This window comes from Ranitomeya variabilis, chromosome 5, assembly GCF_051348905.1.
Source record: "Ranitomeya variabilis isolate aRanVar5 chromosome 5, aRanVar5.hap1, whole genome shotgun sequence".
In the NCBI taxonomy this organism is placed as follows: Eukaryota; Metazoa; Chordata; class Amphibia; order Anura; family Dendrobatidae; genus Ranitomeya; species Ranitomeya variabilis.
Window position 1 is genome coordinate 560,524,874 of NC_135236.1, and position 22,450 is coordinate 560,547,323.

The window sequence follows — 22,450 nt, forward strand, 5'->3', positions numbered from 1 at the left end:
GTCCATCATGGCCTTATTAATAGTAAATAAAATATATAACTAGGCTCTATGAACTTTTAAATAGGTTCCAGGGGTACACGGGCAGCATTGGTGTGGTCAGTGGAGGAGTATTGCAAGTAGGGGCTGCAGACAGGCTATCAAAGGCCTAAAATAACAAACAGTAGGCAGTCATGGCAGTTTTACATCGGTTACATGGATACACAGGCAGGCACTCCAGGCAGCATTGTGCTCAGTGGAGGAGTATTGCAAGTAGGGGCCGCAGACAGGCTATCAAAGGCCTAAAATAACAAACAGTAGGCAGTCATGGCAGTTTTACATCGGTTACATGGATACACAGGCAGGCACTCCAGGCAGCATTGTGGTCAGTGGAGGAGTATTGCAAGTAGGGGCCGCAGACAGGCTATCAAAGGCCTAAAATAACAAACAGTAGGCAGTCATGGCAGTTTTACATCGGTTACATGGATACACAGGCAGCTAGGTGGTGAGTGGAGGAGTATTTAAAGTAAGGACCGCAGACAGGCTATCAAAGGCCTAACATAACAAACAATAGGCTCATGGCAGTTTTACAGCGGTTACATGGATACACGGGCAGGCAGCTTGGTGGTGAGTGGAGGAGTATTTAAAGTATGGACCGCAGACAGGCTTCGAAGGCCTAACACAATAAAATGGGCTGGCTGTAGGCACTTTAAAATTGGTTCCAGGGGTACACGGGCAGCAGTGGTCTGGTCAGTGGAGGCCTAGTGGAAGGAGGGACCGCAGACAGGCTTCGAAGGCCTAACACAATAAAATGGGCTGGCTGTAGGCACTTTAAAATTGGTTCCAGGGGTACACGGGCAGCAGTGGTCTGGTCAGTGGAGGACTAGTGGAAGGAGGGAGCGCAGAAAGGCTTCAAAGGCCTAAAATAACAAACAATAGGCTCATGGCAGTTTTACAGCGGTTACATGGATACACGGGCAGGCAGCTTGGTGGTCAGTGGAGGAGTAGGGACCGCAGACAGGCTATCAAAGGCCTAAAATAACAAACAATAGGCTCATGGCAGTTTTACAGCGGTTACATGGATACACGGGCAGGCAGCTTGGTGCTGAGTGGAGGAGTAGTGCAAGGAGTGTCTGTCCCAGTACTCCCAAAATATAAATAGATGTTAATGTCTCGCAAAACAACCAAAACAAAAAAAAAGATGGCATACTTAGGTACAGGGGTGGGCTCATCTGCTGTGTTTCTGACATAGTAATTTGGCAGTAACTATTTAATGGTGCCAATATAGGACACAGACACAGACTACTTTAAGTTGCATCATAGATGTCTACAAATTTGTATTGTCAGTGCCAGACATTGAATGATGTCAGCGAATAGACTAAAGATTGGTGGAGCTGTGCGACATAATTTTGCACGTAGTAGAGCCCAGTTTGAGCTGGGGTAGGGGGGAACTCTCTTGAGGCCGGCGGGACCGCCCCAGGGCCACTCATGTTACAACGGTGTGTCTGACGTTGGGTGCGCACCACCACCGCCAGAGACACTACATTGTACTATGAGGGACCCAGTAGCAATGCCGTCAACCAAAAGCGAGCACACCCACCTCTTCAGACAAACAGCAGTCTCACGGGTGCTTGCGCCAAGTCGCGATACCACGGCCCCGTGTGGGGAGTTTGGCCATTTAGGGAGGTGTAAACATGTCGTATGCTGTACAATCTGCAGCAGCAAATTAGACATTAGAAAAGTAATTCACAGGCAAGAGCTTTTCATAGGAAAGCTAGGTGTCGGCCGGGCAAGGTGGGGCAAAAGATTTTGAAATCCAGTTGTGGTTCATTTTAATGAATGTTAGATCGTCAACATTTTGGGTAGCCAGACGAGTCCTTTTTTCGGTTAATATTGACCCTGCAGCACTGAATACTCTTTCTGATAGGACACTTGCTGCCGGGCAAGCAAGCTCCTGCAATGCATATTCTGCCAATTCTGGCCAGGTGTCTAATTTGGAGGCCCAGTAATCAAATGGGAATGACGGTTGAGGGAGAACATCGATAAGGGATGAAAAATAGTTAGTAACCATACTGGACAAATGTTGTCTCCTGTCACTTTCAATTGATGCAGCAGTACCTGTCCTGTCTGCGGTCATAGCAAAATCACTCCACAACCTGGTCAGAAAACCCCTCTGTCCAACGCCACTTCTGATGTGTGCACCCCTAACACTCCTAGTCTGCTGCCCCCTGGAGCTCGTGTGAGAACGATCACGTGCGCTGTGTGCTGGGAATGCCTGAAGCAAACGGTCAACAAGAGTTGATTGTTTGGTTGCTAATATTAGTTCCAAGTTCTCATGTGGCATAATATTTTGCAATTTGCCTTTATAGCGTGGATCAAGGAGGCAGGCCAACCAGTAATCGTCATCGTTCATCATTTTCGTAATGCGTGTGTCCCTTTGTAGGATACGTAAGGCATAATCCGCCATGTGGGCCAAAGTTCCACTTGTCAAATCTCCGGTTGTGATTGGTTGAGGGGCAGTTGCAGGCAAATCTACGTCACTTGTGTCCCTCAAAAAACCAGAACCCGGCCGTGACACGCAACCAATTTCCTGTGCCCCCGTGAAAGTTTCCGCATTAAAAATATACTCATCCCCATCATCCTCCTCGTCCTCCACCTCCTCTTCGCCCGCTACCTCGTCCTGTACACTGCCCTGACCAGACAATGGCTGACTGTCATCAAGGCTTCCCTCTTCCTCTGGTGCAGACGCCTGCTCCTTTATGTGCGTCAAACTTTGCATCAGCAGACGCATTAGGGGGATGCTCATGCTTATTACGGCGTTGTCTGCACTAACCAGCCGTGTGCATTCCTCAAAACACTGAAGGACTTGACACATGTCTTGTATCTTCGACCACTGCACACCTGACAACTCCATGTCTGCCATCCTACTGCCTGCCCGTGTATCCTCCCACAAATAAATAACAGCACGCCTCTGTTCGCACAGTCTCTGAAGCATGTGCAGTGTTGAGTTCCACCTTGTTGCAACGTCTATGATTAGGCGATGCTGGGGAAGGTTCAAAGACCGCTGATAGGTCTGCATACGGCTGGCGTGTACAGGCGAACGTCGGATATGTGAGCAAAGTGCACGCACTTTGAGGAGCAGGTCGGAGAACCCAGGATAAGTTTTCAATAAGCACTGCACCACCAGGTTTAAGGTGTGAGCCAGGCAAGGAATGTGTTTCAGTTGGGAAAGGGAGATGGCAGCCATGAAATTCCTTCCGTTATCACTCACTACCTTGCCTGCCTCAAGATCTACTGTGCCCAGCCACGACTGCGTTTCTTGTTGCAAGAACTCGGACAGAACTTCCGCGGTGTGTCTGTTGTCGCCCAAACACTTCATAGCCAATACAGCCTGCTGACGCTTGGCAGTAGCTGGCCCATAATGGGACAACTGGTGTGCAACAGTGTCATCTGCCGATGGAGTGGTTGGCCGACTGCGTTCTGTGGAAGAGCTGTAGCTTCTGCAGGAGGACGAGGAGGAGGAGGAGGGGGTGCGAACGCCTACAGCCAACTGTTTCCTAGACCGTGGGCTAGGCACAACTGTCCCTAAATTGATGTCGCCTGTGGACCCTGCATCCACCACATTCACCCAGTGTGCCGTGATGGACACATAACGTCCCTGGCCATGCCTACTGGTCCATGCATCTGTAGTCAGGTGCACCTTTGTACTCACAGATTGCCTGAGTGCATGGACGATGCGCTGTTTAACATGCTGGTGCAGGGCTGGGATGGCTTTTCTGGAAAAAAAGTGTCGACTGGGTAGCTCGTATCGTGGTTCAGCGTACTCCATCAGGGCTTTGAAAGCTTCGCTTTCAACTAACCGGTAGGGCATCATCTCTAACGAGATTAGTCTAGCTATGTGGCCGTTAAAACCCTGTGTACGCGGATGCGAGGATAAGTACTTCCTTTTTCTAACCAGAGTCTCATGTAGGGTGAGCTGGACTGGAGAGCTGTAGATCGTGGAACTTTCGGGTGTGCCGGTGGACATGGCAGACTGAGAGACGGTTGGAGACGGTATTGTTTCCGCCGGTGCCCTACATGCAATATTTCCTCCTACAAAACTGGTGATTCCCTGACCCTGACTGCTTTTGGCTGGCAAAGAAACCTGCACAGATACTGCCGGTGGTGCGGAAAATGGTGGCCTTACAGTGACGGAAGGGATGTTGCGTTGCTGACTAGCTTCATTGGCCGAGGGTGCTACAACCTTGAGGGACGTTTGGTAGTTAGTCCAGGCTTGAGAATGCATGGTGGTTAAGTGTCTATGCATGCAACTAGTATTTAGACTTTTCAGATTCTGACCTCTGCTTAAGCTAGTTGAACATTTTTGACAGATGACTTTGCGCTGATCAGTTGGATGTTGTTTAAAAAAATGCCAGACTGCACTCTTCCTAGACTCTGATCCCTTTTCAGGGATTGCAGACTGAGCTTTAACCGGATGGCAACGCTGTGCTCCAACAGGTTTTGGCTTTGACACGCGTTTTGGTCCAGATACGGGCCCGGCAGATGGAACCTGTTGCGATGTTGATGCCTGCTGCGGCCCCTCCTCCACCTCCGCTTCTGAACTACTGCCGCCTGCACCCTGTTCCCCCAATGGCTGCCAATCGGGGTCAATAACTGGGTCATCTATTACCTCCTCTTCGAGCTCGTGTGCAACTTCGTCTGTGTCACTGTGTCGGTCGGTGGTATAGCGTTCGTGGCGGGGCAACATAGTCTCATCAGGGTCTGATTGTGGATCTGTACCCTGAGAGGGCAATGTGGTGGTCTGAGTCAAAGGAGCAGCATAGTACTCTGGCTGTGGCTGTGCATCAGTGCACTCCATGTCAGAATATACTTGTAATGGGCATGGCCTGTTAAATGTTTCACTTTCTAAGCCAGGGACGGTATGTGTAAAGAGCTCCATGGAGTGACCCGTTGTGTCGCCTGCTGCATCCTTCTCTCTTGTTGTAGTTTTTGCTGAGGAGGACAAGGAAGCGACTTGTCCCTGACCGTGAACATCCACAAGCGACGCGCTGCTTTTACATTTACCAGTTTCGGAAGAGGAGGCAAAAGAGCTAGAGGCTGAGTCTGCAATGTAAGCCAAAACTTGCTGTTGCTGCTCCGCCTTTAAAAGCGGTTTTCCTACTCCCAGAAAAGAGAGCGTTCGAGGCCTTGTGTAGCCTGACGACGAAACTGGCTCCACAGCTCCAGACTTAGGTGGAATATTTTTATCCCCACGACCACCTGATGCTCCACTACCACTACCATCATTACCAGCTGACAATGAACGCCCACGACGACCTCTTGCACCAGACTTCCTCATTGTTTTAAAATCTTAACCAAAGTAACTTTATTTGTTGCTATCAAACAACTTACACGGTGAGCTATAACTTCAGTATGATTTCAATATCCCTTAACAGGTTGGTGAGACCACAAGGAAAATCAGGCACAATGTTACACACTCTGTTTTCTGTGGCACAAAATCACAGAGATGACACACACGCAGGACTGTCACTCAAGCACTAATGTCAATATTAATCTCCCACCTAATTTATTTATTTTTTTTTCTCAGGGAGACTTTAGAAACCAAATAATATTAAAAAAAAAAAAAAAAAAGGCTTTCTATGGCCCACAATTAGAGAGAGAGAGGTGGCACAACCAGGAGTCAAGACTGGCGCACAAGCTGAAAGGGCAATATTACTCTCCCACTGTTTTTTATGTTTTTTTTGTTTTTTTCAGGGAGACTTTAGAAACCAAATAATATTAAAAAAACCAAAAAAAAAAAAGGCTTTCTATGGCCCACTGAATGAGAGGGAGAGAGGTGGCACACCCAGGAGTCAAGACTGGCACACAAGCTGAAAGGGCAATATTACTCTCCCACTGTTTTTTTATGTATTTTTTGTTTTTTTCAGGGAGACTTTAGAAACCCAATAATATTTAAAAAAAAAAATAAATAGGCTTTCTATGGCCCACTGAATGAGAGGGAGAGAGGTGGCACACCCAGGAGTCAAGACTGGCACACAAGCTGAAAGGGCAATATTACTCTCCCACTGTTTTTTTAGGTTTTTTTTGTTTTTTCAGGGAGACTTTAGAAACCCAATAATATTTAAAAAAAAAAAAAAGGCTTGCTATGGCCCACAATTAGAGAGAGAGAGGTGGCACAACCAGGAGTCAAGACTGGCGCACAAGCTGAAAGGGCAATATTACTCTCCCACTGTTTTTTATGTTTTTTTTGTTTTTTTCAGGGAGACTTTAGAAACCAAATAATATTAAAAAAACCAAAAAAAAAAAAGGCTTTCTATGGCCCACTGAATGAGAGGGAGAGAGGTGGCACACCCAGGAGTCAAGACTGGCACACAAGCTGAAAGGGCAATATTACTCTCCCACTGTTTTTTTATGTATTTTTTGTTTTTTTCAGGGAGACTTTAGAAACCCAATAATATTTAAAAAAAAAAATAAATAGGCTTTCTATGGCCCACTGAATGAGAGGGAGAGAGGTGGCACACCCAGGAGTCAAGACTGGCACACAAGCTGAAAGGGCAATATTACTCTCCCACTGTTTTTTTAGGTTTTTTTTGTTTTTTCAGGGAGACTTTAGAAACCCAATAATATTTTAAAAAAAAAAAAAGGCTTTCTATGGCCCACAATTAGAGAGAGAGAGGTGGCACAACCAGGAGTCAAGACTGGCGCACAAGCTGAAAGGGCAATATTACTCTCCCACTGTTTTTTTAGGTTTTTTTTGTTTTTTCAGGGAGACTTTAGAAACCCAATAATATTTTAAAAAAAAAAAAAGGCTTTCTATGGCCCACAATTAGAGAGAGAGAGGTGGCACAACCAGGAGTCAAGACTGGCACACAAGCTGAAAGGGCAATATTACTCTCCCACTGTTTTTTTATGTATTTTTTGTTTTTTTCAGGGAGACTTTAGAAACCCAATAATATTTAAAAAAAAAAATAAATAGGCTTTCTATGGCCCACTGAATGAGAGGGAGAGAGGTGGCACACCCAGGAGTCAAGACTGGCACACAAGCTGAAAGGGCAATATTACTCTCCCACTGTTTTTTTAGGTTTTTTTTGTTTTTTCAGGGAGACTTTAGAAACCCAATAATATTTAAAAAAAAAAATAAATAGGCTTTCTATGGCCCACTGAATGAAAGGGAGAGAGGTGGCACACCCAGGAGTCAAGACTGGCACACAAGCTGAAAGGGCAATATTACTCTCCCACTGTTTTTTTATGTATTTTTTGTTTTTTTCAGGGAGACTTTAGAAACCCAATAATATTTAAAAAAAAAAATAAATAGGCTTTCTATGGCCCACTGAATGAGAGGGAGAGAGGTGGCACACCCAGGAGTCAAGACTGGCACACAAGCTGAAAGGGCAATATTACTCTCCCACTGTTTTTTTAGGTTTTTTTTTTTTTTCAGGGAGACTTTTGAAACCAAATAATATTAAAAAAAAAAAAAAAAAAAAAAAATATAGGCTTGCTATAGCCCACTGAATGAGAGATAGCGCACACACAGCAGTGGCACACAAGCCCTGACTGAGGCCAATATTTTTCTCCCACTGATTGATGTAGTGTTTCTGTGTTGAGGTAGATTTTAGAACACAAATCACGGAAAAAATAAATAGGCTTTCTATGGCCCACTCAGTGAGAGATGGCACACACAGGGATGGCACTGTAGCAGAAATGCCAATCTTAATCTCCCACAAAAAAAAAACAAAAAAAAAAAAAAAACTGTCCTACAATTACTATCTCCCTGCAGTAATGTAAGCCAGGTATGGCAGGCAGCAATAGGAGTGGACTGATGCACAAATTAAATAAAAAGTGTGGACAAACAAAAAAGATAGCTGTGCAGAAAGGAAGGAACAAGAGGATATGTGCTTTGAAAAAAGCAGTTGGTTTCCACAGTGGCGTACACACAGCAATACAGCTATCACGGAGCCTTCTAGGGCAGCCCAATGAGCTACAGCGCTGAGGGGAAAAAAAAAAAAAAATAGCTTCCACTGTTCCTGCACACCGAAGGTGGTGTTGGACAGTGGAAATCGCTGCAGCACAAGCGGTTTGGTGGTTAGTGGACCCTGCCTAACGCTCTCCCTGCTTCTGATGAAGCGGCAGCAACCTGTCCCTAAGCTCAGATCAGCAGCAGTAAGATGGCGGTCGGCGGGAACGCCCCTTTATAGCCCCTGTGACGCCGCAGACAGCAAGCCAATCACTGCAATGCCCTTCTCTAAGATGGTGGGGACCAGGATCTATGTCATCACGCTGCCCACACTCTGCGTTCACCTTCATTGGCTGAGAAATGGCGCTTTTCGCGTCATTGAAACGCGACTTTGGCGCGAAAGTCGCGTACCGCATGGCCGACAAGCACAGGGGTCGGATCGGGTTTCATGAGACGCCGACTTAGCCAAAAGTCGGCGACTTTTGAAAATGATCGACCCGTTTCGCTCAACCCTACATAGGAGCACACCCCTGTACCTAAGTATGCCACCCTTTTTTTTTTGGGGGGGGGGTTCGGTTTTGTTTGGGATACATTAACATCAATTTAGGTTTTGGGACTCGGAGTACTTACTGTGTAAGACACTCCTTCCAATTGTCCTCCGCTGACCACACCAATGCTGCCTGTGTACCCCTGCCACCTAATGGAAGCTGCATAGAGCCTATTTTATTATTTTAGGCCTAGGAAGTCTGTCTGTGGTCCCTCCTTCCAATTGTCCTCCACTGACCACACCAATGCTGCCTGTGTACCTCTGTTACCAATTTAAAACTGCATAGAGCCTATTTTATTATTTTAGGCCTAGGAAGTCTGTCTGCGGTCCCTCCTTCCAATTGTCCTCCACTGACCACACCAATGCTGCCTGTGTACCCCTGTAGCCAAATTAAAGCTGCATAGAGCCTATTTTAATATTTTGGGCCTAGAAAGTCTGTCTGCGGTCCCTCCTTCCAATTGTCCTCCACTGACCACACCAATGCTGCCTGTGTACCCCTGCCACCTAATGGAAGCTGCATAGAGCCTATTTTATTATTTTAGGCCTAGGAAGTCTGTCTGCTTTCCCTCCTTCCAATTGTCCTCCACTGACCACACCAATGCTGCCTGTGTACCCCTGTAACCAATTTAATACTGCATAGAGCCAACTTTTTTAGTTAACACATACTACCTTTGTCTGTCTGCGCCACTAAATCATGCTGTCCTCCACTGAAAAAGCTGAGCTTCAACCTTCAGGCTCTCATTAAGTATTTTTAACTGTAACACTTTTGTTGCCCTACTACTTGGGTTGGGGCCTAGTAACGGTGTCTGCCGCTCCTTGGTGTTCTCCTCCTCCTTGGTGTTCTCCTCCAGGTTTCCTTGTCTGAGCTTCAACCTTCTGGCTCCCATTAAGTATTTTTAACTGTAACACTTTTGTTGCCCTACTACTTGGGTTGGGGCCTAGTAACGGTGTCTGCCGCTGCTTGGAGTTCTCCTCCACTGAACAAAGCAGTGCTGCCTGTTTCCTACTGTTAGCAATTTAGAACTGCATTTAGCCTAGTTACTTATTTGGCCCTACTCACTGTGTCAGCCTCTCATTACAGTTGTCCTCCACTGAACAAAGCAATGCCGCCTGGTTAGTCCTGTTACCAATTTTGAACTGCATTTAGGCCACTTTATTATTTGGGCCTAGATCTGTGTTTCCTCCTCATCCTGCCCATTGCCCAGCCACTGCTAGATTAGCCCGCTGGTACATTGACCCAGACCACTACATTCCCCTTGCACTCTACACAGCCTGAATCTGACCCTGCTGAAAGTCTGGTTCCTATTCCCGCATACTATACCACCTTACACGGGGACAAAGAGGAAGGTGCAGGTGAAAGTGCAGGTTCCTTCATCAGGTGGGGGGGCACACTCGTTGGCGACGTCACTGGCACAGGGCCCCTCATAGTACGCAAAAGTGTCGCTGCCAGTGGGAGGCGCCCCCGCCGTGCAAACACACCGCCATACTGTGAGGGGCCCTGTGCCAGTGCCAATGCGAACGAGTGGGACCCCCTGCTTGCTCAGGATCACAGCACTTACAATGTTGCAATACTTACCTCTAACTGCTCCACCGCCGTGACGTAGTCCACGTTTTCTGGGCCCACTAAAAACTTGAACCAGCCCTACCCCCCACAACTTTAGCCAAATGACCCCCTAATTTTCAATGGCTACCTATTATTGTAAGGTAAATTAAGATTGACAAGCTTAAGTAACAAGAATTGATGTTTTTGGCATTAAAATGGGCACTGTAGGTGTTTTCCTGGCCTCCACTCACTGCCGACTATGCTTCCCCATTGACTTGCATTGGGTTTCGTGTTTCGGCCGAACAACGACCCCGACTTTTCAAGAAGATCGGCCGATTTCACTCGACTCGACTTTTGACAAAGTCAGGTTTCGCAAAACCCGACTCGACCCCCAAAAAGTAAAAGTCGCTCAACCCTAGTGACAATACCTGTTACCGTCCACCTCTCGTGTCTCCCCTTTTTCCTCATAGATTGTAAGCTTGCGAGCAGGGCCCTCATTCCTTTTGGTATCTGTTTCGATCTGTTTATTGTTATTCTGTAATGTCTATTATCTGTACAAGTCCCCTCCATAATTGTAGAGGAATATGTTGGCGCTATATAAATAAAATGATTGTTATTATTCATTAATAGTGGAAAAAATTATTGAAATAATTTTTCTTGCAATTATTTTTTTGTATAGCAAAAACCTGGCATCTTAACAGGGGTGTGTACACTTTGAGTATCCACTTTATTCTGTTACACTCCGCTTCAGAATAGTTGCTTATATATTCTAGTTTACAAGCTGCCAACAAATGGTCCCAGTACTTTTTATTCTTTGTGGAAATGGACCACTTTAATTTATTGGAGCTTCTGTTAGGAGGCGCTGTTGCAAGTTTCACCATTCTTACAATTTTTTTCATTTATAATGATGGACAGCCCAACAGCAAACAGTGTAGTGTGATGTTTGTATGGCCTTTTTTATTTATCAGGTTTTTTTTTAACATTTTAGAAAGAGATCAATCTCTTTAAAACCCCCCAAAAAAACATTTTATTCATGTCTATTTTAAAAAATATTCCCACTGATAGCAATAAATAACAAACAGTGTAGTGAAGAAAACCTACTGCATGGAACTTGAAGAGCAAGAAGATAGGGGACTTTTGCATTTCATAATCCTATATCTTCCCCTGCATATCGAATTATACTTATTTTGCCAACTTTTTACATGCATTACATTTTATGTAGGGTGTTTACTGGTTAGTTATGGTGTTTCTGGTCTAGAGTAGTTGAGCCTAGTGTCTTTGGTGGTCTAATTTCTTAATATCTGGTTTAAAGCACCAGTCCAGCGTTTTTTTACTGCACCACAGGAGTGGTGCTTTAAATGTAGGCCCCCTTCTCCCCTGTGTCATACCCACATTTAGTTGGCACCGCAGGACCAGAGCAGCACCAGTAAAAGGTGAAGCCACCGAAAGGTGAGTATATGAACGGGTGCATGTGGCTTACATTTAAACACCACTCCAGCGGTGAAAAAATGGGATAGGCATATAGAAACTAGGTCATGTATGAGCTCTTTAGCTCATACACGTCCTAGTTTGATTATGCCTACTGATACACTCATTGAGACGCCCACTCTCACTCTATTTAGTTCATATAATTTCTAGTTTGTATATGCCCCTTCTAGGGACACACCAATTGCTACAATTTCTACAGTGGGTACGGAAAGTAATACAGAGACCAGCAGAATAGACATAAAAGTATATGACTGTATACATACTGTGTATACATGGTCATAAGAGAAATTACACAAAGTGTAATAAAGTAGATATAGTTTTCGCCAGGGTAGGAAGCACAAAAAATTGTATAGACACATAGTCCGTACTCATATATTATGAAAATACATGCAATTGGATAGGTATCATTTTTCAGCATCATACAGGTCCTTCTCAAAAAATTAGCATATAGTGTTAAATTTCATTATTTACCATAATGTAATGATTACAATTAAACTTTCATATATTATAGATTCATTATCCACCAACTGAAATTTGTCAGGTCTTTTATTGTTTTAATACTGATGATTTTGGCATACAACTCCTGATAACCCAAAAAACCTGTCTCAATAAATTAGCATATTTCACCCGACCAATCAAATAAAAGTGTTTTTTAATACCAAACAAAAAAAACATCAAATAATAATGTTCAGTTATGCACTCAATACTTGGTCGGGAATCCTTTGGCAGAAATGACTGCTTCAATGCAGCGTGGCATGGAGGCAATCAGCCTGTGACACTGCTGAGATGTTATGGAGGCCCAGGATGCTTCAATAGCGGCCTTAAGCTCATCCAGAGTGTTGGGTCTTGCGTCTCTCAACTTTCTCTTCACAATATCCCACAGATTCTCTATGGGGTTCAGGTCAGGAGAGTTGGCAGGCCAATTGAGCACAGTAATACCATGGTCAGTAAACCATTTACCAGTGGTTTTGGCACTGTGAGCAGGTGCCAGGTCGTGCTGAAAAATGAAATCTTCATCTCCATAAAGCATTTCAGCCGATGGAAGCATGAAGTGCTCCAAAATCTCCTGATAGCTAGCATTGACCCTGCCCTTGATGAAACACAGTGGACCAACACCAGCAGCTGACATGGCACCCCACACCATCACTGACTGTGGGTACTTGACACTGGACTTCAGGCATTTTGGCATTTCCTTCTCCCCAGTCTTCCTCCAGACTCTGGCACCTTGATTTCCGAATGACATGCAAAATTTGCTTTCATCAGAAAAAAGTACTTGGGACCACTTAGCAACAGTCCAGTGCTGCTTCTCTGTAGCCCAGGTCAGGCGCTTCTGACCATTTCCTGCACACGCCTGTGCACGGTGGCTCTGGATGTTTCCACACCAGACTCAGTCCACTGCTTCCTCAGGTTCCCCAAGGTCTGGAATCGGTCCTTCTCCACAATCTTCCTCAGGGTCCGGTCACCTCTTCTCGTTGTACAGCGTTTTCTGCCACATTGTTTCCTTCCAACAGACTTACCATTGAGGTGCCTTGATACAGCACTCTGGGAACAGCCTATTTGTTGAGAAATTTCTTTCTGGGTCTTACCCTCTTGCTTGAGGGTGTCAATGATGGCCTTCTTGACATCTGTCAGGTCGCTAGTCTTACCCATGATGGGGGTTTTGAGTAATGAACCAGGCAGGGAGTTTTTAAAAGCCTCAGGTATCTTTTGCATGTGTTTAGAGTTAATTAGTTGATTCAGAAGATTAGGGTAATAGGTCATTTAGAGAACCTTTTCTTGATATGCTAATTTATTGAGACAGGTTTTTTGGGTTATCAGGAGTTGTATGCCAAAATCATCAGTATTAAAACAATAAAAGACCTGACAAATTTCAGTTGGTGGATAATGAATCTATAATATATGAAAGTTTAATTGTAATCATTACATTATGGTAAATAATGAAATTTAACACTATATGCTAATTTTTTGAGAAGGACCTGTATATAGTAGCATAAACAGTGGGTACGGAAAGTATTCAGACCCCTTTAAATTTTTCACTCTTTGTTTCATTGCAGCCATTTGGTAAATTCAAAAAACTTCGTTTTTTTTCTCATTAAATAATGTACACTCTGCACCCCATCTTGACTAAAAAAACAGAAATGTAGAACTTTTTGCAAATTTATTAGAAAAGAAAAACTGAAATATCACATGGTCATAAGTATTTAGACCCTTTGCTCAGTAATGAGTAGAAGCACCCTTTTGAGCCTTCTTGGGAATGATGCAACAAGTTTTTCACACCTGGATTTGGGGATCCTCTGCCATTCTTCCTTGCAGATCCTCTCCAGTTCCGTCAGGTTGGATGGTGAACGTTGGTGGACAGCCATTTTCAGGTCTCTCCAGAGATGCTCAACTGGGTTTAGGTAAGGGCTTTGGCTGGGCCAGTCAAGAATGGTCACAGAGTTGTTCTGAAGCCACTCCATTGTTATTTTAGTTGTGTACTTAGGGCCATTGTCTTTTTGGAAGGGCCAAGTCTGAGGTCCAGAGCACTCTGGAAGAGGTTTTCATCCAGGATATCTCTGTACTTGGCCGCATTAATGTTTCCTTCAATGACAACCAATCGTCCTGTCCCTGCAGCTGAAAAACACCTCCATAGCATGATGCTGCCACCACCATGTTTCACTGTTGGGATTGTATTGGGCAGATGTTGAGCAGTGACTGGTTTTCTCCACACATACTGCTTAGAATTATCACCAAAAAGGTCTATCTTCGTCTCATCAGACCAGAGAATCTTATTTCTCATAGTCTGGGAGCCTTTCATGTGTTTTTAAGCAAACTCTATGCAGGCTTTCATATGACTTGCACTGAGAAGCTTCCGTCAGGCCACTCTGCCATAAAGACCCGACTGGTGGATGGCTGCAGTGATAGTTGACTTTGTGGAACTTTCTCTCATCTCCTACTGCTTATCTGGCATATATCTGCATATCTGCTCAGCCACAGTGATCTTGGGGTTCTTCATTACCTCTCTCACCAAGGCTCTACTCCCACAATTGTTCAGTTTGGCTGGAAGGCAACATCTAGGAAGACTTCTGATGGTTCCAAACTTCTTCCATTTAAGGATTATGGAGGCCATTGTGCTCTTAGGAACCTTGAGTACTGCAGAAATTCTGTTGTAACCTTTGTCAGATCTGTGCCTTGTTACAATTCTGTCTATGAGCTCCTTGGCCAGTTCCTTTGACCTCATGATTCTCATTTGGTCTGACATGCACTGTAAGCTGTGAGATCTTATATAGACAGGTGTGTGCCTTTCCAAATCAAGTCCTATCAGTTTAATTAAACACAACTGGACTCCAATGAAGGAGTAGAACCATCTCAAGGAGGATCACAAGGAAATAGACAGCATGTGACTTAAATATGAGTGTCTGAATATAGGGTCTAAATACTTATGACCATGTGATATTTCAGTTTTTCTTTTGTATTAAATTAGAAAAAATTTCTACATTTCATTTTTTTTCAGTCAAGATGGGGTGCAAAATGTACATTAATTTGAAAAAAATGAACTTTTTTGAATTTACCAAATGGCTGCAATGAAACAAAGAGTGGAAAAGTTAAAAGGGTCTGAATACTTTCCATACCCACTGTATATGCTACTATATATGATGCTGAAAAATGATACCTATCCAATTGCATGTATTTTCATAATATATGAGTACGGACTATGTGTCTATACAATTTTTTGTGCTTCCTACCCTTGCGAAAACTATATCTACTTTATTACACTTTGTGTAATTTCTCTTATGACCATGTATATACAATATGTATACAGTTATATACTTTTATGTCTATTCTGCTGGTCTCTGTAATAAATTCACCAAAATTACTTGTTATATATGTATGGCGTTATTGTTTATACTATTACTCTGTTTTCATTTTTTTTAAATACACTATATATACTGTATTATTTGGTATTTGTATTTTTATTTTATATTTTAGATATTCTGCACCTTCGACAAAGACGCGGGATGGGTCGAAACATTATTATTATTTTTGTCGCCTTTTCATCTGATGCACCTTGCTTTAATGTATATACACTATTAAATAAAATTATTCTGAATCTAATCACCTTGGAAAATTAATTTTTAATTTTTGTGAGTGCGGTGGACATTGCTTCTTACACATTTGCATGACCGACAGTAGTTTTGGTTATTTCCATTTAATGGAATGCAGTTCCCCAATAATGCATTTAGAAAACTGCAGTCCAAAATTGCTATCGCTCAAAAAATGTTTATCAACATGAAGACAACATCATGTTTGATATGTGTGTACAATGATTCAATATCGCAGACAACCAACAAGCAATTATATTCAATACTTATGTTGTTGGTCATTTGGAGAAAGTCAGTTATATCATGAATGTATGATGGAAATTTAAATGGGTTTTCCACTACTCGGACAACCCCTGAATGTTTACCCCTGGTTAAAAAAAAAAACACTTATACTCACCTATAATAGCGTTTCTTGGGCTCATGTCACATTGTTATGTTATTTGAGCCCTTGCACTTAATCAGTGTCAGCTTCACTGTCTCCGCCTTTGAGCAAATCAAACATCAAGAGAGGAAGACAGAGAATAGCCGCAGCTCTGACGTCCTGACGATGTTCTATACAGTTGTGCTCAAAAGTTTACATACCCCTGCTTTCTTGGCCTTTTTTCAGAGAATATGAATGATAACACTAAAACTTTTTCTCCACTCATGGTTAGTGGTGGGTGAAGCCATTTATTGTCAAACTACTGTGGTTTCTCTTTTTAAATCATAATGACAACCCAAAACATCCAAATGACCCTCATCAAAAGTTCACATACCCCATTTCTTAATTACATGTATTGCCTTCTCTAACATCAATGTCAGCTTGAAGTCTTTTGTGGTAGTTGTGGATGAGGTTCTTCATTTTCTCGAAAGATAAAGCTGCCCACTCTTCTTGGCAAATAGCCTCCAGTTCATGTAAATTCCTGGGCTGTCCAGCATGAACTGTGCGTTTGAGATCTCTCCAGAGTGGGTCAATGAAATTGAGGTCAGGAAACTGAGATGGTCACTCCAGAACCTTCACTTTATTCTGCTGTAACCAATGACAGGTCAACTTGGCCTTGTATTTTGGATCGTTGTCATGTTGGAGCGTCCACGTGCTGTTCCGTGTAAGTTATGTTCTTCAGTTTCTATGTTGTTATATTTTACTCTGCTGCCACCCAGTGGCCTTTTTCCGTATGGCAGCTTGTTATTCACTAATTCTTGTGGGCATGTCTTTCACTTCCGGTTCAGGGGTCAAGTCTTCTCTTCCTCTGGCAGCCATTTCATTTTCAGTTTCATACTGTTGTGAGAGTACGCTCTTTAACCGGCTTAGGAAGGCATCAGTCTTTCGACCACTCTCTCTTTTGTTGCTCACACTTGCAGTCATTCTTGGTGCTACATCTTACTGTACCTGGTCTACACCTGCATTTCTGGAGAAAGTACTGTATTACCAGTTATACGCTGTATGTCCAGATTTCCAAATAAACAAGTCTGGACTGCACAATCCCTGGAGTGCATCATCTCTCCGGATGCTGAGCAGCATTGGTCCTGTCTGCCTCACGTGGAGGAAGACACTGAAGGTACGAAATCTCTCTCTCACAACCATTATTAGTCAACTACACCTCCATTCGCCTCATGTGGGGACAGAACAGTCCACGTACGTCCCTTCGCAGCTTCTGGGCTGATGAGTGCAAATTTGCCTCCAGTATTTGCTGATAACGTGCTGCATTCATCTTTCCTTCAACTTTGACCAAATTTACTGTGCCTTTGTAGCTCACACATCCCCAAAACATCAGTGATCCACCTCCGTGCTTTACAGTAGGAATGGGGTTCCTTTCATCATAGGCCTTGTTGACCTCTCTCCAAATGTAACGTTTATGGTTATGGCCAAAAAGTTCAATTTTGGTCTTATCTCTCCAAATTGCCTTGTTCCAAAAGTTTTGAGGCTTGTCTCTGTGCTGTTTCAAGTTTTGTAGGCAAGATACTTTGTGGCATTTGCGCAGTAATGGCTTTTTTCTGGCAACTCAACTATGCAGCCCATTTTTCTTCAAGTGCCTCCTTATTGTGCATCTTGAAACAGCCACATCGCTAATTTTCCGAGAGTCCTGTATTTCAGCTGATGTAATTTTTTTTTGCATCCCGAATAATTTTCCTGACAGTTGTGGACAACATTTTTGCTGGTCTACCTGATCGTGGTTTTGTTTTTACCCAGCCCCTGATTTTACATTTGTTAATTACAGTTTGAACACTGCTGACTGGCATTATTAATTCCTTGGATATCTTTTTGTATCCCTTTCCTGTTTTATACAGTTCAACTACCTTTTCCCATAGATCCGTTGACAATTCTTTTGCTTTCCCTATGACTCACAGTCCAGAAACGTTAGTGGCTGGATGAAAGATGCAAGGGTCTGTCTGGATCCCAGAAACTCACTACGCTTTTAAGCGCACACACCCTGATTACAAGCAAACAGGTCACAGGTGAGGATGTTAGCTTTAGTAGCCATTCAAACCCATTTGCGTCAACTTCTGTGCATGTTATCAGGACAAAATCACCAGGGTATGTGAACTTTTGATCAGGATGTTTTGGGTTGTCATTATGATTTAAAAAGAGAAAACATAGTAGTTTGACAATAAATGGCTCCACCTAACCACTAACAATGAGTGGAGAAAAAGTTTTGATGTTATCATTCATATGCTCTGAAAAAAGGCCAAAAAAGCAAAAATTCTTCTAGGGTATGAATAATTTAGAGCACAACTGTATGTATGAATGCTGGGACAGTGGAGCCAATGCTGAAGGGGTACAGGGCTCACTTGACTTAACAACCTCACATAAACCCCAGGAAGTCAAGTGTTGGCATCGTTGGAACAGTACCGGCACTGGGAGTAAGCATAAGTGTTCTAATTTTAACATCGGCAAACATTTACATTGAGAAGGGGTTGTCCTATTATTGGAAAACCTCTTTAATAACAAAATTCTACAATTGTCCAACTTATAAACTTGCTCATGTGTTCAGGAAGCCTGTTTCCTGATTAATAAGTATTCCAGGAGAGGTTGTTGCATTTTTATGAATTTTTGGTCACATATATAGGGAGAGAATAGTCGGCTTGTGGTCGGAACATGCCGCTGCTGGGACCTGTATGGATGTGTGAGTGGTAGCACTCCGGGCAGGGACAGTGACGGCTCCTGTGCCCCTGGCATCTACTCAGGTGTGATTATGTGGGCTGCTTGCTGTAACTGGTTCTGCATCGATGCTGAGGCTGAAGGGGTCTCCCAGAATGCACGGTGGCTCAGTGGTTAGCACTGCAGCCTTGCAGCGCTGGGGTCCTGGGTTCAAATCCCACCAAGGACAACATCTACAAGGAGTTTGTATGTTCTCCCCGTGTTTGCGTGGGTTTCCTCCAGGTTTTCCAGTTTCCTTTCACATTCCAAAGCCATACTGATAGGGTTTCTAGATTGTGAGCCCCAGTGGGGACAGTGGTAATAATGTATGTAAAGCGCTGTGGAACTAATGGCGCTATGTAAATGAGTAAAATAAATAAAAATAAAAAAATTGCCCCAATGAAAACATCTCCTCCAGTGTCAGAAACAACCTGTGTAGCACAGTTACACAGCGGCCTTTGTGAGCTGTGCCGGAGGATGCACTCCACTTCTTTCACCTGAAAGGAGTTACTCAAACTCAAAGTAAAGGATCTTCAGGACTATTTATCGATGAAATATGTACCCACAGACTTGTGTCGGGAGAAAGAAGACCTGGTGCAGCTTGTATTGACTCTAAGGCCTGCTTCCTATCCAGACGTGACGAATATTCCATCGTTTCCATCCAATAAGAACAGCCAAATGACTGGTTCAATGGAAATGCAGACAAATCAAGACATTTCGAATACCAAACCAAAAGTTATCTTCAACAGCAGAAGACCAACTGCAAGTAGTGACAAATGACCCGCCTGAAGATGAGGACAAGTCCACGGACTCAGAAGAGCTGCTCATGCCTGTAAGAAGGAGAGCCTGGCTCTCTGATATCAGCAGCCTGAACAACATTGAATCTTTGTCTTTGCGTCAGCTGAAGGAGATTTTAGCCAGAAACTTTGTAAATTACAAGGGTTGCTGTGAAAAGTGGTAATTAATGGAACAAGTAACCAGATTTTATCATGACCAAAAAGATCAACTGAAAGCTACCATGGGAGAAGAAGGCAAGTGCAGCCCTGCCGCTGATGAAAACCTTATGCAAGGTCTGCATGGACTCCCCCATCGACTGTGTACTTCTAGAATGTGGTCACATGGTGACCTGCACAAAGTGCGGCCTGTGTATGAGTGAATGCCCTATTTGTTGACGGTATGTAGTCAGGGCTGTACACGTCTTCCGATCTTGACTCAGGAGAACCTGAGTTATAATATATGCTATATCAAATACTGGACGAAACAAGAGTTAACAAAGCACCAGCATATGTGGAAACGTCATTTTGGAATGTCTTTTCCCCCTCCTGAATCTAAGTACAATTAAGGCATCATGAAGCTCCTTTTAAGGTCACACCATTATTTAGGTCTTGACATAGAATCTTAGGGAGACAAATGGTGGAAGGAATTGAAAGTGCAAATAGGGTCTTATCTTATTAAAACTGTAAGTAACGAACATGCACAGTAGTGCTCACCTGATGCGGTTGCATGCACACCACCTCTGACAAAGTTTAAAAGCTGTTGCAGACACACAATATAATTGAAAGAAATAAAAATGTAAGCAGCAGGTTAATCTGCGCTGTTGTGGAAAGGAATAAGAGATACAGATCCAAGTTTATGGGATGTGAAGACACAGCATTTTATCTTAATTAACCAGATGTCTATTTTCAGTAAGCCAGGAGGAATAGACTGTTACCTTTATGTTGATTTTTTAATTTCTGTGTTTCTTTCCTGTTGGTCAAGAGTCTGAAATGTTGACTCTTCTTATAGGTTAAATTGATATTTGTAAATGAATGAATGGTTGTTTTTTGCCTCTTATATGAGTTCCTACAGTTTTTTGTGCCTCTATCTTTGCAAAACACTGATGCAGGGTCACTGAACAATAATATTTGCTGAAATGTTTATTACACATTGTTCAGGCCAGCTAGCTTGTTCACTTGCAAAACAGAGGAGTGAAAACTATGCAAATTGATTAAATAGTCAAATAATGCGAGTCAACCTCATCACATCTTCTTCTTGACCTTTGGATGCTGGCTTGTAGGACAATTGTGAAATATGAAAAGAGAATATCTGCCTCTGCAGCATATATACCTTCAGACATCCAGAGCGCCAAGAGATCTAAAGATGCAAAGAACCTGATACTCTGGTTTTAATGTTGGTATGATGTTTCTTATCTGAAATGCTGTATTACGTCTATGCCAGTTTTAATGGGACATACACCTTCCAAAAAGTTCAACTTTTGTCTAGTCAGTCCACAGAGTATTCTCCCAAAAGTATTGGGGATCATCAAGATGTTTTCTGGCAAACCTCAGACCAGCCTTTATGTTCTTATTACTCAGCAGTGGTTTTCGTCTTGGAACTCTGCCATGCAGGCCATTTTTGCCCAGTCTCTCTTATGGTGGAGTCCTGAGCACTGACCTTAATTGAGGCAAGTGAGGCCTGCAGTTCTTTTGATGCTGTTGTGGGGTCTTTTCTTGTAGGTTAAATTGCTATTTGCAAGTGGTCGAATGGTTGTTATTTACCTCTTATATCAGCTCCTACAGTTTATTGTACTGTTATCTTTGCAAAACAGGAATGCAGGGTCACTGATCAATGATGTTTGCTGATATGTTAGTTGCACATTGTCCAGGCCAGCTAGCTTGTTGACTTGCAAAGCAAAGGAGTAAAACCTATACAAATTGATTAAATAATTAAACAGTGCAAGCCAACCTCACCACATCTTTTTCTTCTTCACCTCTGGATGCTGGCTTGAAGGACAACAGTTGTGAACTATAAAAAGAGGATATGCGCCTCTGTAACATATATACCTTCAGACATCCTGAGAGCCAGGAAATCCAAAGATCCAAAGAACCAGAGACTCTTTACAAGACCACAGTCAGGAAAACTTTACAGGAAAGCTGCCAGATCATGGCTCCATCTTGAGGGACACAGATTTGACATTCTACAGAATCCCAGCTTAAGGGACCAAGGCCCTGGATGAAAGAATACAGTTCTACTCCACTGACCATCACTGAACTCATGGATACATTTGGAGTAGTCAGGATTTGGACCCACCGGTCACCTGAGACCAATGGATACAATTGGGAAAGCCAGGATTTGGACCCACCGGTCACCTGGCTCCATGGAGATGTTTGGAGAAACCAGGATGTGACCCTCCTGTCACCTGGCCTAATACCTAAATGGACTGTCAGCTTCCTAAGCTTGTTGTTACCTCCTCTCTATGCTTGCCACAGGTGGGGTATTTAGCCTTAGAAGATCTGAAGTCACAGCTGCTCTTATACAGTCGAGTCCGAGAAAGGGTAAGACTCTGCACCATCTTGGATATTTTGCTGGGACTCCTTTATGTATAGTTTGCCTGTTTTGTGGTTCAATAAAGTGTTGCCACACTGTGTTACTCACAACCTGTGTTGTCTGAGTAGTATTATGCCCATGGTAAAAGGAGAGCGGTGTTCAGTCAGATGATCCCTGGTCCATGCAGTTATGGCTAGCGGACTAGAGCACCTGCTGCTCTCCGTCTCCACATTATGGTAACAGCGGTAAGACCCGTCTTCTCAGACACCGTCCAGGGTTTCACAACCAGGGAGGTATACAGACAGACTGTCAGGACTCTGAACATTTTTTATTACCTTTTGTGCATTACTGCCCTTTTCCAAGATGGCGTCTTTGGTGTCATGTGCACTGTGTCTTCCTGCTATAAACTCCACCCCAGCCTTCAGTCTGTGCTAGA

At 43.4% G+C, this 22,450-nt stretch overlaps 1 pseudogene; it reads left to right on the top strand.

Moving 5' to 3' along the window:
- Positions 1–19,107: 19,107 nt before the first annotated feature.
- On the top strand, positions 19,108–19,919 carry LOC143775104 (E3 ubiquitin-protein ligase rififylin pseudogene; annotated as a pseudogene).
- Positions 19,920–22,450: the final 2,531 nt, after the last annotated feature.